The sequence below is a fragment of the Cryptomeria japonica genome, chromosome 2 (assembly GCF_030272615.1).
Source record: "Cryptomeria japonica chromosome 2, Sugi_1.0, whole genome shotgun sequence".
Classification (NCBI taxonomy): Eukaryota; Viridiplantae; Streptophyta; class Pinopsida; order Cupressales; family Cupressaceae; genus Cryptomeria; species Cryptomeria japonica.
The window spans coordinates 411,703,040-411,720,748 of NC_081406.1; the positions used below are offsets into that span (position 1 = coordinate 411,703,040).

The following is a 17,709-nucleotide window of genomic DNA, read 5'->3' on the forward strand; positions in this document are numbered from 1 at the left end:
GCAAGTGCTTTCTTGACCTATTTTGTCCAAACCCTAACATTTTGAAACACTTACTATTTGGGAAAATCTATTTTTGGCAGGTTCTTTACAAGAAAACATTGAAAACTGAACATCCCTGAAGACGCTGAAGACTGAACATTCCTGAAGATCATTTCTAAATCCGGAAGAGTCAGAAGGTAGACAAGTTGGATAAAAAAAATGGTAAAGGTTGTAACTCCTATTCTAGAAGAGGAAAGCACGCAAAATCATCCAAGTTTGGAAATTCACATCAATCCACCAATGTCATCCTGATCCGAAAATGACCTGAAATTTCACTAAGTCTGAATATTTGAAAGATCTTCCAAAATCTAGAATTTGCATTATGATTCCTAGGGACCTAAAACCACTCTCAAATATCCTGTCAATATATATGAAATATAACCAATATGTCTTTTTCCTTTCTTACACTTAAATGTTATATTTCATATATATATGTCTTGAATTGGTAGAAAACATCAAATTCCTCCACCTAAGAGAAATGCCACCCAAGCACTCAGAAGGGCGCCAAAATGACATTCATGGAGAAGGATAAAAATCAAAGGTTCCTCCTTCATGGCCAAAATCCGCTCAACACTTAGGGAGGGCGCTAAAGAGGGGTAGTGAAGGAAAATCCTCTAAATTATGAATTCCTCCCCTATGAAGAAATTCCGCCATGAGACAAGGAAGGGCACCAAAAAGAGATGTGCATGGAGAGATAGAAAAAAGAGTGAATTCCATGCCAAAGGTGAAATAGCACCCTAGATTGGAGGAAGGCGCTAAACTCAAGATGCCTTGGAAATGGAGAAAATGTTGAAATTCCTTGGCATCTAACAAATAGCGCCCATGCTTGGAATGGAGTGCCAAATCCCTCCCGCCTTGGAAAGATGTGAAATAGTGAATTCCTCCCTCATAAAGGAATTGCGCCCATGCTAGGTTAATGGTGCCAAACAAGGGTGTCCATGGAAAGCATAAAAAATGTAAAAAATCCTTGCCTTAAGGAAAATTGTGCCTAGCAGTGAAGGAGGGTGCCAAAATGAAGTGTTCAAGGAAAGTTTGAAAAAGAGTAAGTTCCACAGCTTGTGAAGAAATCCGCTTAGGCAAAGGATGAGGGCGCCAAAGTCAAGAAGTCATGGAAGATAGTAAAATGTATGAATTCCTTGGACAACTCAAAAATCCGCCCAAGGAGGTCATAGGGCACCAGATTCAAGGGATGATGGATAATTCAAACGAAGTATGAATTCCTCCTTCAGTTTGAAATTCCGCCTATGTATATGAAAGGGCACCAAAATGCCTAGGCTTTGGAAAATGTGTAAAGGATGAATTCCTTCATCAAGCCAGTTCAATGCCCAAGTTCAAAGATAGGAAAGGAAGGTTTAAATAATGATGATGGAATTTCTACTCCAAGACGATTTCACGCTCAAAAGATGCTAGAAGACTCCCATGGCCAAGGATGAATTCCACCATGCAATTTGAATTCCATGCTCAAGCCGGAAAACTAAGGAAATTTGTCTCTAACATGAAAATTTCTAATGCAAGGAAGGAATTAGGGATGAACTGAATAAGAAATTTCAACTTGAGAAAAAAATTGAAAAATCCATTCTCGGGCATCAAATCACATCCAAATTTCAAAATTTTTATAGATTTGGATTCGTAGGAGAATTCTCTCCCTCCTGGACTTGAAACCCTAATTTGTGGAAAATTCCTAAAAAATAGGAGATGGTGAAATTTGATGGAAAACCTTCTCCAAGCAAGGAAAGTTGAAGAGACTTCAAGAAAATTCTTCTTGAATCAAATTTTCTCTCTCCAAAAATTCTAGATGTGCAAGAGCGGATATACGACGACGGGGTCCACTTGCATGGCGAGGATCTATTGAATGTATGGCAGTAGGTGGCGCATTCATTATCGGAATATTTGACCAAATGGCGACCCGATCATTGCATGTTGAATTTATGGCAGATTCCTTTTGCATGCAGCCGCCACATGTGGAAATGATGGAGAATTTATGACATAATGGGGTGATTTTTGCATGGAGGAATATTCAATACATGTTGGGCGAATTTGAAAGAGGTGGTACATTTAATGCACAATGGATGCTATTTTGGGTGCCATTTTTGGCAGGATTGTAATTAATTGTATATGGGCTTTATGAGGCATTTATTGTTGATTCCCACCTTGTTGCATCATGTGTGGGGACTCTTTTGGGAAACCCTAATTAGGGTTTGGCATGTAGTCATGGCCTGAGGCCTATATAAAGGGGTGACCCCCCTCATTTGTAACAGGAGGGAGCTTTGTATGAAATTGTTGCGATAAGTTTTTGAGAAAATAATAGTGAAACATTGTTCTTCGATGGTGTCCATTTAAGTTATTTTTTCAAAACTTGCATGGTTTCACCTTCCTCGCTTAGAGTAGAATTTAATTTTCTCAGTTATTAGGTAAAGTGCTTGGATTTCAATAGAGAATGTAATGATGTTTGATGAATTTCCATGGTTCATAGTTTTTGCATCTTGCTGATTGTAAGTTGCAGTGTAAAGTTAGCCTGAACCCCCAAGTTTGTGCTAAGTTCGATTGTGAATGGTCGTTTGGATTGTGCCGTGTTGGGTATTCAAATGCTCTTTCTCGATATGAAAATTCTTCAACATCCTTAGAAGATTGCACCGGTTCTTGCAGAGTTGTGGTTTATCTTGGCGAAGCAGAGCTTGGTTTGTTTGGATTTTGTCCACCAAAGCATTAACTGTTGATATCATGGCCCTTAGGAACAGATTTAGATCCTTCTGAACCCCTTCCCCTTTATTTTCAGTTCATTTTAGTCCGTTCAAAGCAGCAGCATCGCAGAATTGCCATATCCGATGATGGAGTTCCAACCACAACAAATAAGTGAAAGAATGATGCAAACGTAAGGCCCTTGGATTACCAGCAATCACATCAGCCAACTGAGTCACGTCCGTAGCATAAAGGAACCTTGGAGTCGATTGTTTGAATTTCTTGCAATCTTAGCATGCAATCGCACTTTGATCAAGAGAGAGTGAAGTGACTGTAAGGCAACTTTATTCTGTGTTTGACGTAGTCATAAAAAACACGTCAACGGTCTGATTTTTCTTTCAAAAATGTCACCCATGTCATACGAGTAAAATCATCAATTAATAGCATAAAATACTTTTCACCTTGCAAGCTTGTTGTCCTAGTTGGTCCATATAGATCCGTATAGACTAGCTCAAGTGGTCTGGAGCTGGACAAGTCTTTGGATTTAAAGCTAGTTCTTGTTTGCTTCCTGAGATATTCAAAGGTTTCTGGTGGCAACGACTTTGTAAATATATCAATGGCTTTGTAAATATATTAGCAACTTGTTCCTTTGAACACACATTCCAGCTTGACAATCTGATTAGCATCTTGTTCACACAAATAATGATATTTAATAGGAATATGCTTAGTACAGGAGTGCAAAACAAGATTTTTTGAAATATCAATAGCACTTGTATTGTCACATAAAACAGAAATAGGTTTAGCATACTCAACCTTAAAATCTTGCAAAGTTTGTTTAATCCAGATAACCTGAGTACAACAAGATACAACTACAATATACTCCGCTTCAGCTGTGGATAGTGAAATAGAAGCTTGTTTTTTGCTAAGCCAAGAGACAAGACAGCCAGCAACAAAGAAAGCACCGCCACTCGTGCTCTTCCTATCATCTACAAAGCCTCCCCAATTTGCATCAGTGTAGGTTGTTAGTGTAAAATCATTACATCTAGGATACCATAATCCAAAATTCATTGTACCTTGAAGGTATTTAAAGATTCTTGCTAGATTTGTGCTTGAGAAAATACACCCACATTTTCTTGCTGAAATCATCAACAAACAACAAAAAATACCCGCATTCAGTGACCTGATGGAGTGTTCATTGGGCCATAGATATTTGCATTAACAAATTGCAAGACCTTGGATTCTCTCCAAGTATAACCATTTGAAAACGAAGTACGATGCTGCTTTCCAGCCTGACATGCTTTGCAAACTCCATGATTCTGAGTCTGATACTTAGGTAATCCAACAACTAGACCCTCCCAAACTAACTGAGAGAGAGAGTGAATATTCAGGTGCCCATATCGCCGATGCCAAAAATTGCTGATGGAAGTACTTTTGGCTGCCAAGCCATACTCCTCAGAATCACTAGAATCAACAAAAGACCATGATCCTCAAGACCAACAACAACTGTAGTGCGAATCTCCCTATCAACAATGCTGCACTAGTGTGAACAAAAGACAACATCTAGTTGTGGAGAATGATGCATAATTTGACAGACTGACAGGAGATTGAGCCCCATACCTAGGACAAAGTATATATTGAGGAAGATCAAATCGCTCCATCTAAATGAAATTTGAACATTGCCCTTGCCGACAACAATATACTCATCGCCTCCAAAGATCAATTTATCAGTGAAAGGTGTGTACATTGTAAACCAATCTCGACGATGTGTGAAATGCCGAGAGGCGCTAGAGTCAATGTACTAGGTAGATGAGTTCTCTTGATCAGATGGTCATGTGGCCAATAACACATAAAAGGAAGACTCCTTCTGATTAGAATGCATAGCAGCTTGGACTTTTTGCTTAGACCCTCCTTGTCGAGATTGCTTGGATGCCAACTGTTTCTCACAATCTTTCTTCATGTGGCCAAACTTGTGATAGTAGTTGCATTGGACACTTTTCTTGTAAGACTCGTGAGATTGACCTTGTGTTTTCTGTTGGGAGGATTGAGTTTTACCTTTATTTTTATCCGAGGCTTTGGCTGTGAAGGCCTGTTCAGTGGAGGACGAACTAGTACCGTTTCCAAACTGCTTCCATCTATCCTGCTATAGAAGCTTGTTTTAGAGATCAAGAAACTTCAGATTTACAATAATAGAGGTGATATTGAGCGTCTCAATGAAATGCTTGTAGGATTGGGGCAAGCTTTTGATATGACAGATTCGAGACTTTCTCCATTATTGTCTCAGTGTAGAGGTTTGGCAGACAAATAACCACATGTTCATTTCTCAGTCCAAATATGCCAAGAGTTTGTTGGATAAATTTTGGATGCACTATTGCAAACCTGTGTCTACACCTATGGAGAAAGGGTTGAAGCTATCAGCCAAATCAGATGCACCAGTGGTGGATGAAACTTTATACAAGCAACTAGTGGGTAGCCTCATTTATCTCATCACCACTAGACTTGACATTAGTTTTGTTGTGAGCTACATTTCTCGCTTCATGACAGCCCCAAAAGTTGAATATTGGGTTGCAACAAAGCGTGTGCTGATATATGTGAAGAGCACTTCTGATTTTGGCATTCTGTACAGCATAAGCCACATACCTAGACTAGTTGGTTTTACAGAGTTAGATTGGTCAGGTTGTGTTAATGACAAGAAGTCTACTTCTGGGTATGTTTTCAGTTTGGGCTGTTGGTTGAAAATTTTGTACACCTGTGAGGATGTGCAAAATTGTGGTTTCAACCACAACACGTGAGTATAAACTCTCCTAATTTAGGGAAGGCTCCCTCTTTTCTAACACTTAACTAAAACTAATCTAATCTAATATGGGTGGGACAACAACCTTTTTTCTCTTGTTTCAAAAAAGATTATGTTCTTTCCTCTTCATAGAAAAGAAACAACAATTTTGAAGTAATAATAGCAACAATATAAAATAAAACCAAGAGAGGAAATAAAGTTTCCTGAAAGCACAAAGACTTTCGTCACCTCCTCCGGCATGGGAAAAGAGCAAACAAGCACAAAGTCTTGAGTTTCTAAATTCCTTTCTACCCTTTCAGAATGATGAAATAAGAACAATGTACAGCATATGGCAGCGCAAAGTCTGCAAGCATGTTGCATCTTCAAGTCACTTTAGATGGGAATTACTACGAGCACAAAGTCTTGCAACTCTTCTCAACTTCTAATAACAAACTAAACTAATTCCACCTTCGATATTTGCAGCGCAAAGTCTGTAGATATTTAGAGGGAAGCTCTTCTTAACAATTTTCCACAAACTCAAGCAAGTACGAAGGAATGTTCCAACATGACACAAGAACACAAAGGACAAAAATCATGGCTTCAACATAAAGTTTGAAATTCGAACTCTTTGATATTACTTGAGAGAAAACAATTTACAATTTCAAAGCTCAGTCTTTATGAGTGCAAAATTCTGCAAAGTTTTCTTGCTTGCCAAAAAGATAAAAATTACATAGAGCACCCTCGTGTATATATAGGAGAGGGGCTGAGAGCAAAATGTGGGAGAAGTCTAACTAACTAAGACTTTTTCCACAACTAACTAACTAACTATGACTTATTCAAATTACAGTTCTATTGCTAACCAACTTGTAATTTGTTTACATGTAATTACATTTTACAAAATTACAAGTGGCAATTCACTTGTAAACATGACTTCTGACATTACATGTAACTTGTTGAAAACAAAATGCAACAAAAAGTATGTGTCAAAGGACATTTTTATTCTTTTTCATTTTTGGTCATGAGGGACTGGAAATTGTTGATGGATTTCTGCAACCGAACCCGCTGCATTTCTAGCAACCGCAACAGTCGTGATGATGACATCAGAATATCTAATTGTTGCCTCTCCGTGTTTCTTGAGAGTGTTTCCTGCATTTGATCAAAGAACACCTGGTAATTCACGAACTTGTGAATCGAAGCTACAACAAACTGTTCCGATTCCAACTCCTAATGAAGGCTAGACACTAAGTCAGCAAGAATCAAATTTTTAGCGGGGAGCTCTCCATCATGATGTTAGATTTTGCAAGATATTTTGTCAAAATTGGAGACGATATCTTGCTCAGCTTTGTCACTCATTTCAAGAGTGGCTTGCACATCTTTGATTAGATCTTTGATGACCATTGACTTATTTGTCATGAGTTCTTCAAATTCTATGTATCTTTCCTTGTAAGGAATTGCCATATTGTTGCATAGAATTTCTAGTTTGATCTAATCCATCTCATGCCAGATCTTCAAGTCTTTCTCAATTGAAACTAGACTCTGGTTGAAAGTTTCCAAGGTTTGGTTCAACTTCAACTTCGCTACTCTTACATTGCTCAACACATGCAATGCTTTCTTCACCACTTGAATACTCTGATTGATCAGCTGGTCTACTCGGGAATCAACAGCCTTGGCCTTTTGAGCAGTTCTCTCCAATTGTTTTATAGATTCTTCAGAGGTGGAGGAGGTCAAAGGATCAACCTGCTTTGAAGAATTTGTGATCTTTTGGATCACTGTGATGGGCTACAAATTCTTTTCTTTGAGCTCATTCTTCTTTGCTAGCAGCTCATCGTAGCTTTGGACCAACGAAGCTACACAATCTTGGGCATCATGTTTGAGACCAGAATTTGTTTGTTTCCCAAGTTCCACCCTGTTGTGACCATTTCACACATCGCCCCATTGCAAATGGGGACCCTTGCTTTTTTTGCTTTTTAGGGTTTGTTTTTTGGTCTTTTAGGGTTTTGTTAGTTAGCCTTTGCATTTTGAGTGCTGTCGAGGAGATCAATAGGATAGCAGGTCCTGAAAATTTGGCTAAGTCTGAAAGTCCTGATCCTGAAATTTGGCTAAGTCTGGAATGTCCTGATCCTGAAATTTGACTAAGTCTGGAAACTGAAAAACCTCAAAAAACTAGATTGTGCAATATAACTCCTGGAGGTCTGAAACCACTCTCAAACATCCTGAAAGTATATATGGAATATAACTTAAAGTATAAGTCACTTATACTTAAATGTTATATTCCATAAAAATTATCCTGATAGAGAGTTCGAAAAGTCAAATTCCGCTCCTGTCCTTCACTGAGGATCTAGAGCGAAAAGCGCTCCTGTCCCTCTCCAAGGGTCCAAGGCGAATCGCTCATGTCCCTCACCAAGGGTCCAGAGCGAAAAAGCTTAGTGGAGTCATTCCTGACCTTGTTTGGACAAATTGAGACATCAAAGGCATGAAGGAGGACGTAATCAACCCATTGAAGATAGTTTTGAAAGTTAACAAGGCATAAATGAGCTCATAAAGGCCAGGGCGCTCCTGTCCCTCTCCAAGGGACCAGAGCGATTTTCCCTCAAGACAAGTTTTTGGCAAAAGGAAGGCAAGTTTCGCGTTTGAGGTGGGTGAAGGAAGACGCAATCAATCCGTTGAAGATAATTTTCGAAGCTAGCAAAACACAAGTGAGCTTATAAATGCAAAATCGCTCCTATCCTTCACTCAAGGACCAGGGCGAAAATCTTGGGAAAGCACGTTTTTGCCTTGAAGAAGCGGGTTGAACATGCATAGAAGAGATGAACGAAGGTCATTGCTTACCTCCAAACTTGATTTGGCGATCTAAAGGACAAAGACCAAGGACAAAAGATGAAATCGCTCCTGTCCCTCACCAAGGGACCAGGGCGAAAATGCTTTAAAGTGCACTCATTTCAAAGATCGAATAAATTGAACTCGAAATTCTAAGTAAAAATGCCATCTTGGACGTCAAAAATGAGGTCTTGGACGTAAAAAAACAAGAAGTGTGAGGTCCAAAAGGTATAGGCGCTCCTGTCCCTCTCCAAGGGACTAGAGCGATCTTGTTGATATCTATTATTTTCCCATACTTGGGCGCCAATATCCTTCAAATTGCATTAAATGCCAAATTCGATAAAACCTTGAAATATTTTGAAATTAAATTGACATTTAATGATGGCGCATGGCATTTAATAATTAATTTTGAGCCTTAAAATCGAAATTTTTAATTATAAAGGCATTTGAAATTAATTATTATTAATAAAATAAAAAGAAAGAGCGCTTGGGGTATTATTTTAATATTATTTATAAAGTCGGCCTCTTCTTTTATTTAATTTTTATTTATTTTTGGCTTATTTACCAAGTCGGCCTATGGGAAAATAAAATGGTGAGCGCTCTATATAAGAGAGGTGTGTTGGGCGATTTTAATCCATCATTCACTCATCATTTCAAATGCGATTTGGAAGGGCAAGGAAGGAAGTGCGAAATCCAGAGGAGTGGAGCGAATTTCTACTAAGTGTGGAGAAGCTAGTGGAGGGCGAAATTCATCTTGAAGGCTATTGGAGAGGCGTATTTCTTGCTAGATTGGAGGATAATTTCCAGATTTTTGAAGACATTTGAAGGCGAATTTCCAGATCTTGAAGAAGCTAGTGGAAGATGGAGTTCTTTTCCAAGCTAAAGGGGGCGCGTTTTGCTAAAGGGAGTCTTGATCTACATTTTGCCTAGCAAATTCTCCTATTTTTGCATCATTTTTTAGAATTAATTCCCAAGTGAAGGTATGGCGTAATCACCTTGGCACCATTTTTGAAGATTTAAATTTTGCTTTGAAAATCCTAAATTAGGAAATGATAACTCAAGATTTATCATGAGGTTTCCTAAATTAAAATCTTGAATCTTCCTTTTAAAGTTTAATTTTTAGATTTCAAGATATATTACTAATTTTGAAATGTTGTGTAGGTATCAAGATGGCAACTCCAAGCTCGAAAGATCTACAAGTCGGAAGACTCTCCTCAAGGAAAATCAAGCCAGATCAAGGACAAGGACGATCAAGCAAGGACAAGGACGATCAAGCAAGGACAAGGACGACCTTCTTCGATCCAGCCTAGCATCGACAAGGACGGCCTTCTTTGGACTAACGTCATCAAGGGCGACCTCTTCCAATCCAGCATTCCAAGGCGAGGTACATCATCATCCTGCAAATCAAGGACACAAGAAGTCAGAGCAAAGGGTTCGTTGAAGAAGCAGATAGTTCCAGATGAATTAATTAAAGCTAGCTTCTCAACAACATCAAGTTGAATATTTACCAAGTTACAAGTGTCAGGCGAGGTGTCATCCCAGTCATCGCTCATCCAGTGGGATTGTTCCACCTCCGCATGTCCAGATTCAATGTACCTAACTCATGGAAGGTGGCACAAACTCCGATGTACCTACCCCAGCTATCCATTGGTGGAATTTTCTAGAGAGGACATGTGTCCAAGCAATACAATTTTATCATTGGTCAAGCATTAAATGTTATGTAATGGTTGTAACAAACCCTAATTAGGGTTTTCATTGTAAAATCTTGGCCATTGATCTCGAATTGATCTAAGCCATCGAATTGTATTGAGTGCACTATATAAGCCCTGACATTTCATTTTGTAAAGGCAATTAGAGAGAGTTAGAATAGCAGCAAGCAGTTGGAAGTAATAGAATAGAGTTAGTGAATAGAGAGTAGTTAGAAGGTGATTAGAATAGCAATTAGAGTAGAGTAGAGAGAGAAGGCAAAGATTGTTGCCAAGATGTTGTTGTAAAAAACTTGTAACTTCATTGAAGAAATGGTGAAATTTATGGGTCGATTCGACAAATTGCATGGTCTTTATACTTCTCATATTTGATTTCATGTTATTAGATGAGTGGAAGAAATGTGCTTGATTGATGGTGAAATTCGTATATCCATACTACTAGCAGTTTGTTGATTGCAGACTTGCCTTGCGTAGTCAACTGGAATCGTTCAGCTTAAGCCTAACTTCAATTATCGCTTCTTCATTGATATGCATCAGCGTGATGGTGTCTATGCCTACAGTGATGATTTGAACATCATAAAGCTTTCCTTCGAAGATCGCACTAACCTTGTGGAGATGGTCCTATGATGTCAAAACAAGACTTAGTTAGAATTTCATCAAATATCAATCATTGCTCTTACATTCTTAGTGTTAAGATTAGATCTTTTCCTCGCCCTCATCTTTTTTCCTTTTTTCAAATCAAAGCTAGTAAGATCCTGTGTCCAGCAATATTCAAAGCAAATCAGAAGTTCAGGCATCAAGTGTAAGTCCCCTTGTGATTCCAGCAAATCACATCATACCACAGAGAGCTTATCCACACGTAGAGACCCTACATACAAGAACCTTGGAGTCATCCTGATTGATCCTTTTTCGCGATATCTTCAGCAATCAGAGGCTTTATTCAAGAGAGGATAAGGTACCCTTGGGTATTTTATTCTGTGTTAGGCAGTGTACAAAATACACGTCAACACACCCTCGTGAGCCTGTAGTTTGACAGTTGCATTTCTTCTGGTGGTTTCTCAACTAGAGGCTTTGCTACTTTTGCATATTTCATTTTGTTACTGTCTACTACCACTCACGAAACTGTCTTTGCTTTCTTGCTGGTCCTTGGTTTTGGTCTCTTGAGTTGTTGGAAATCAAATATGTTTGGAGAGATCTCTTGCTTCTTCCTTTTAGGTGTGATGCAACTCAACCAATGGGGTAGTTCTAAAGAGTTCACACCTGTGATAGCGACGGTGGTTTCTAAAGAAACAAGCTCAACCTGTGCCACAACTGTCACTCTAGGAGGAGCTTCTATTTGAACAACAACAAGCGTCTGCCCAGATGACAAACCATGACTTGCTTTTGTCATGAACTTATCAAAACTCATGGCAGAAGTACCAATCTCTAGAAGAGAAGCATTGGACAAGATGGCATATGAGGGATTCACATCGAAAACATTCTCCAAGTCACCGTGAGAGGTCTCAACAAGTACTTCTATGCTGGTACAGGCATATTTACTTGGTTTCATAGGTTCCACATGAACGGTGGAGAAAGAATCCACATCCGTATCAACTGGAGACATGGGCACATCCAATGATAATTGGGGAAGGGCTATATGAGGAGACTTTGAACCTACAGAAGGAGGTGATCCTGCTGTATTCTCCTCGTGGGTATCATTGTCAGCATCAATAACCTGTATTTGCACTTGTGGTTTTTCCTTCCCTTTTAGTGACACTTCTGGTTGAGGAATAACCAAAGCCCCGTTGACCCTTAGCTTGATTCTTGTGCCGGAAGAAGAAGCATCTGCTTTAGACGTAATCCTGACCTCAGATCTTCGCCCAACAGGTCCAGCTGAATCAACTTCCGCTCCACCTTTGATCTTGATAGTCTTGAGATTATTGTTCTTCAGCCAAACATTGGTGTTTGCGAGAATGGGCTGAAATCTATCAAAGATAGAGTCACATTCCTTCTTTGACCATTGATGAGAAGGAAGAGGGGTTTCAATAACTCTTTGCTCTATGTATTTTGGGTCAAGGATTTTACCATCATCCGACATTCCTTCTGGGATCTTAGTCAAATCAAGATATACAATCTGCTCCAAGGTGAGCTTGTTGTAATCCATCCTTCTGATGTCTTCTTCAGTATGAAAATCAACCCATATATCTTCGAGGCGATGAACATGAGTGAAGGCCCTCTTGATTTTGTCTTTCATCCCTTGATACCTAACTTGTGATTGGTAAGTTGTATTGCGTGAACTGCCATCAGCTGTCTTGCCAACTCCATTAGGATGATCTTATTTGTAGGGTACCTTGGCAACATGTATGGTTAGCCTTCAAAGCATCCAACTCTCATATAGGTGAAAGTTGGGAACTGCAAAAATAAGCACCCGTACTCATTCACTCTCTTCCAAGCGGCCTCAAAGACTCTTCTGTTCTTGAGTGTCTTGTCAAAAAGGCACATGAAGTGACCAAAGAACGCATCCTGCACTCTTCTATAATGAATTCTGCTGGGCCATAGAGTTAGTTGATCATAATATTTCCATACTGGCACCAGTGATCTGTCACCCTTGGTAGAAAGACCGGGGAATTGTCTGAGTGACACTTCGATGAACGCCCAAGTATGGATTCATATAGAAAGTGAGGGTAGTGGGAACTAGTGATAGTTGCTCACACAGGTTGTCGCTAATAACTTCTCCCTAGAAAATGTGAGATTGCCCCTTCCTCATGATCACGATATACTTATACATCCAGATTTCAAACGCGTTAGAGTGTCACAAACCCATTATCCTACTGGGAAGAGTGACCATGTTGCCAACTTCTTCAATGAAGTCGCAGCGATACAACTTGGGCCATTTGGAAAAGCAAGTCCTGGGAGTATTAAGCCACTTGGCATTGATGTGTCTGATACAATCAGATCTTCTTTGGTTATAATGATCTAGAGCACTCTTCATTGTGATGTCTGCATACATTAGAGTTGCGGGGACTTTGAATATCTTATCAATGGTCTCTGCATCTAACCTGATAATGACGTTCCCATCATCATCTCTGATTGCTCTAGTCTCCTTATCAAAATGAGATGCGCATACAAGTACGAACTTGTTGGTGTCTGTTTTATCATCTACTAAACATTAGAATAGGATACCCGAAGGTATTCTATCCTCTCCTGAAAAATCACTACTGATTCCAAGGTCTATATGTGCGAACAAGCGACTTTAGTGAAATAGCTTCTTGGGTAGTGTATGCTGAAAATCTCAAGGGGGACTTACGTTTAACAATTGTCTTGAACTGGACTTAGATGGATTTAGCAATTTTAGGCTCTTCTTTTTTTTGGATTTTCGAGGTTTAGACTTTCAAAAGAAAGGAGAAAAGAGATAGGGTTCAAGAAGGCTAATCTAATCCTACGAACTCCAGAGATGGTATCAATTGGGTGCTCTCGAGAAACCAAACCTTGCTTCACACACTAGGGACAACTACACAAAGCCGGTGCAATCTTCAATGGATTGTGCTTATGATTAAGATGTTGGGATGCACAGAGGATGGGCTTAGACTAACTTTGCACGGTGAAATGGAAATCATCCATTCACCAAAAGTATGAACAGAGGTACACCATCAATTGACACTTATCAAATCCTTCATTCAAATTAACAACAATGAAAGCAAATCTAGATTAATTTTAAGTAGGTGTCGAGGAAATTGAAACCATGCAAATCATTCAAATAATAGAGATTACAAAGCAAGCGCACATGCAATACATTATCTGGAAATGACCTTACACAACAATACATCAAAAACCTCACACTCTCCAAATGAGAGGAGGTAGCCTTATATAGTTTTCAAAAATAAATAAACGACCGAGATCGAACAGTGATCAAGGGCCAAGATTGAAAGCAATAAACCCTAATTAGGGTTTCCCAAAACACCATCAGTTTGAGTGAATAAGAAAGAGACACGTGGCACAACTGCTAATCTCACTGGGGTGAGTGCCTACTTTCCTCTTTCGTAGATTCGACGTACCTGGACACAATAAGTCTGACTTCCTCCATTGTGACACTTGGCAAATTGCTAATTTGGAAATCGATGATGTCCACATCCTCGGTACATGTGGCAAGGATGCCTTCCCACTCAACTGCCTGGGCAAGAAAGTTTTTATTGATGAAGAGAAAGTTTGCAATCTTTGAAAGATCGCCCTTGTCAATCATCCCTGAATCCTTGAAGAAGCTTGACTGAATCCTAGCTCTCAGGTTCTCTGCCTGCAAGTGCTTCTCCCTTATACTCTCTTTCTTCCAAATCTCGGATGCTACACGAAACACTTTGCTCAAAATCTCCCCGACACTCTCCTCTGTCTCAAAGCACTTGGTCTCGGATTTCTTCAAAACTTCAATCCGGGTAACCAGGTGTTAAAGTCATAACTATCTTCGGTCTGTATGACACCTGCATCCACCAGACTTCTCTTCGACATACCTCAGATAACCTTCAGATGGGGAAGTATTTCATCTTGAATTTCCTCCACGTCCTCCCAATTGGCAGCTAAGTCCTGCATACAGCTGACAAGTGAAGAGGCCGACTCATGTGCTGACACTAAATTCTCTACCAGTATATCTGCACGTGCTGAGGCATATGAAATCCATTGCTTGGCCTGTGTGAATGTACCCTTCATATCCTCATAATCCTTCATCGATTCCTGCTGAAGAGGCCGTGGAGGGGTAACCGAGATCTCATGGTTAAGTGGCCTGGTGAGATGGAGAACATACTTTCTCCATTGCTGGTTTTCTTCTTCAACCTTCTTTCTTTTCTCTTTCTCTTGAGCTAAACTTGCCTTCAGAGCATTACAAGAGTCATCGAAATACTGAACCTCTTGGTCTTGGGTGGGCTTACCCAGCTCTATGGTGGTGATCTTGTAATCATCTGTGGCGACGTTGTCCCTAGTTTTTCCTCCTTTAGGCACCGCTATTTGGACTGTCCTGTATCTTGCACTGTCTCTCAGGATTAAAGAAAACTTTCTGGCGGGCTTAGGCAGTTTAGCTACAGCTAGCTCATTTACCTTCTCCAGGACTGCTGCTGTAATTTCTTCAGAATAGGCCTTCTTGGGAACCTTGGCCTTTATTCTTTCCCTTAGCCAATCCGGGATAGTTGACTGCTCCATGGTGTTCTGGTCAAATCCATCATCTGTCCCTCTCGGGTTTGCAGGTATGCCATCCAAGAAGACTGTAGGCGCTTCCGTTTGCTCTCTGTCCGGACTTTGGACAACTTCCTTCATTACTTCCTCAACCGAAGGAGAAGGCACTCTCACTTCATCATTAATCATGCACATATTCATCTCTTCATCCCCAGCTGCATTTTGATTGGGCACAATAGAAGTGGCACTTAAGATGGACAGGCCTTCGCTGGACTCCCTTCTTTAACCTCCAATCCTTTTCCCTGTGACCTTTACGGAGCTTCCAACCAACTCCTTCCTTTTCCGAAACCCAACACTTTCTGGATTCCGGGCATTACCTGCAAAGATACAAGGATTGGCGGACAAAGAATCATCTACTCCCATCAATTCGTAGATCAAGGTCACACCTTTGGCCTTTAATTGCCTTGTCCTTTCAGATGTCCACCACCCCGAATACTCAACTACCGTCCTCATGAGGTCTGCTAAATCTGATTTCTCTCCCTTTGTCCAATCTATTAAAACTAGTAGTTCATTTTTCATCTTTTCAAAACCTGGCTGCTGAAGCTCTGGGCTATCCTCTACTTGATCGGCACCTCTGAATACCTCTGTTGCCCTCACCATGCTCAAAGGAATTCTCGACCAGAATCTCTTCCTGATCTCGAAGCTATCGGCTGCATTAGCCCAATAATCTTCTAGATCAGCCCTGTGTTCATACGTTATCCCTTCGACCTTCTTTATCCTATGGAATGGATCAAAATTCCTTTTCACTTTGTACTGATAAAAGGGATACCAGGCTAGCTCCTTTTCAGCTGTTGTAGCTGCTTGTGCTGATGGACATGTTTCCAGCCCATTACCAATTGTAAGAGAGGAAGTCCCTGCCTTCTTCTATTTTTCCCTTTGAATTACCATATACTCTTCCAATTGCCTTACAATCTCGAGTAACACAACTCGGTTGGTAGGGTAAGCTGAAAGCTTGTAGGGAGGCCCTGAGAATCCTTGAATTCTAAGGTAAGTGAACTTTGGATATTGGATATTGGATATACCAATACTCGAATTGACTGATGAAGTCCATAGACTCTTGAGAGAGTCTCTGGTGCAGTCCACCTTGCAATGTTCGAGTGATGTGCATGAGGAAGGTATCATTTACTCTTTTAAAATGGAACTTCTCTTCCATGTGGAGCTGGGGATAGCAATCATACACTGGAAACTGGTTCTCCTTGTTCCCTATTTCTCCTCTGCAAGTGAGACCTCTGTATCTGTAGGTCCTGGCCAAGGAATAAAATAGGTACGAACTCATGAAGAAAGTCCTATTCGCCTCTAGGTTCCTCAGCTGGCTATCTAGGTTGTCGCTAATCATCCTGGCCCAGTCTATCATTTTTACTCCATTCATTATTTCATTAATGAAATAGTACATCCAGGGCTCGAATGGGGCTCCTTGAGGATTTCCCATTATTCTGTTGAGCAGAACGATCATGTCTCCAATGTCTTCCTTAAAGTATGCTCTCACTAGACTCTTCCTCTGAAGTTTGGAGGCACCCTTTTTTGGCTTGTCCAGCCAGGAATGGTTGACTATGGCATCATATTGTTGGTTGAAAATTTTGTACACTTGGGGAAATATACAAAATTGTGGTTTCAACCACAGCACACGAGTAAAAACTCTCCTAATTAAGGGAAGGCTCCCCCTATCTAACTACAACTTGGAAAGTAAAATGGGATGGGACAGCAATCTTTCCTCTTTTTTCAAGAAAGACAATATCCTTTTCTCTTCACAGAAAAGGATAGCGAGTGAATAACAGCAGTAACCACTTTAAAGTGAAATAAGAGAAAGGAAATGAAGTTTCCTGAAAGCGCAAAGACTTCCGTCACTTCCTTCGGGACGGGACAGCAATATCAAGCTCAAAGACTTGACTATTGGAAGTCCTATCTACCCTTTTCTATACTAAATTTTACAATGAATAAACGACAACAGCTCAAAGACTGGAATAATTTATTCTTTTAACACAAAGACAAGAACTAATGCAAGCTCAAAGACTTGTTGACATTTCTTATCAAACAGTAACTTTTCCTCAAGAATAGACGCAAGCTCAAAGACTTGCTGCTCCTTCTAGAGATTTTCCTATTTTAATTAATCTTCTCTACTTGCAGCTCAAAGACTTTCAAATCAGATTGGACTAAGCTCCTTTAGAAACACTTGGCATAGAAGAAATAAAAGATTCAAACTCAAACATGTAGCTCAAAGACTCAAAACTTGAGTAATCCTTCTTTCTTATTCTTCAAAACCTTCAATTCACATACATAAGCTCAAAGACTTCTTGCTGTAAATTTGGCAGAGTTTTTGCTTGCTTTCCAAAAGATAAATATTACAATAGACTCCTCCAGTATTTATAGAAGAGGAGCCTTGAGAAAAAGGTGGCAGGATCCTAACTAACTTGAGAAATTCCCTCAACCACCAAGACCTATTCAACAGCTAATTATGACTTCATTAACTAACTAAGACTTATTCCAACTACAGTCCTAAGTGGA

General features: G+C 39.9%; 1 protein-coding gene across 2 annotated transcripts in view; it reads left to right on the top strand.

Annotated features, from left to right (window-relative positions):
• The window catches only part of LOC131061995 (uncharacterized), a 110,460-nt gene that overhangs the window by 40,674 nt on the left and 52,077 nt on the right, over positions 1–17,709 (top strand). The window lies entirely within an intron of this gene.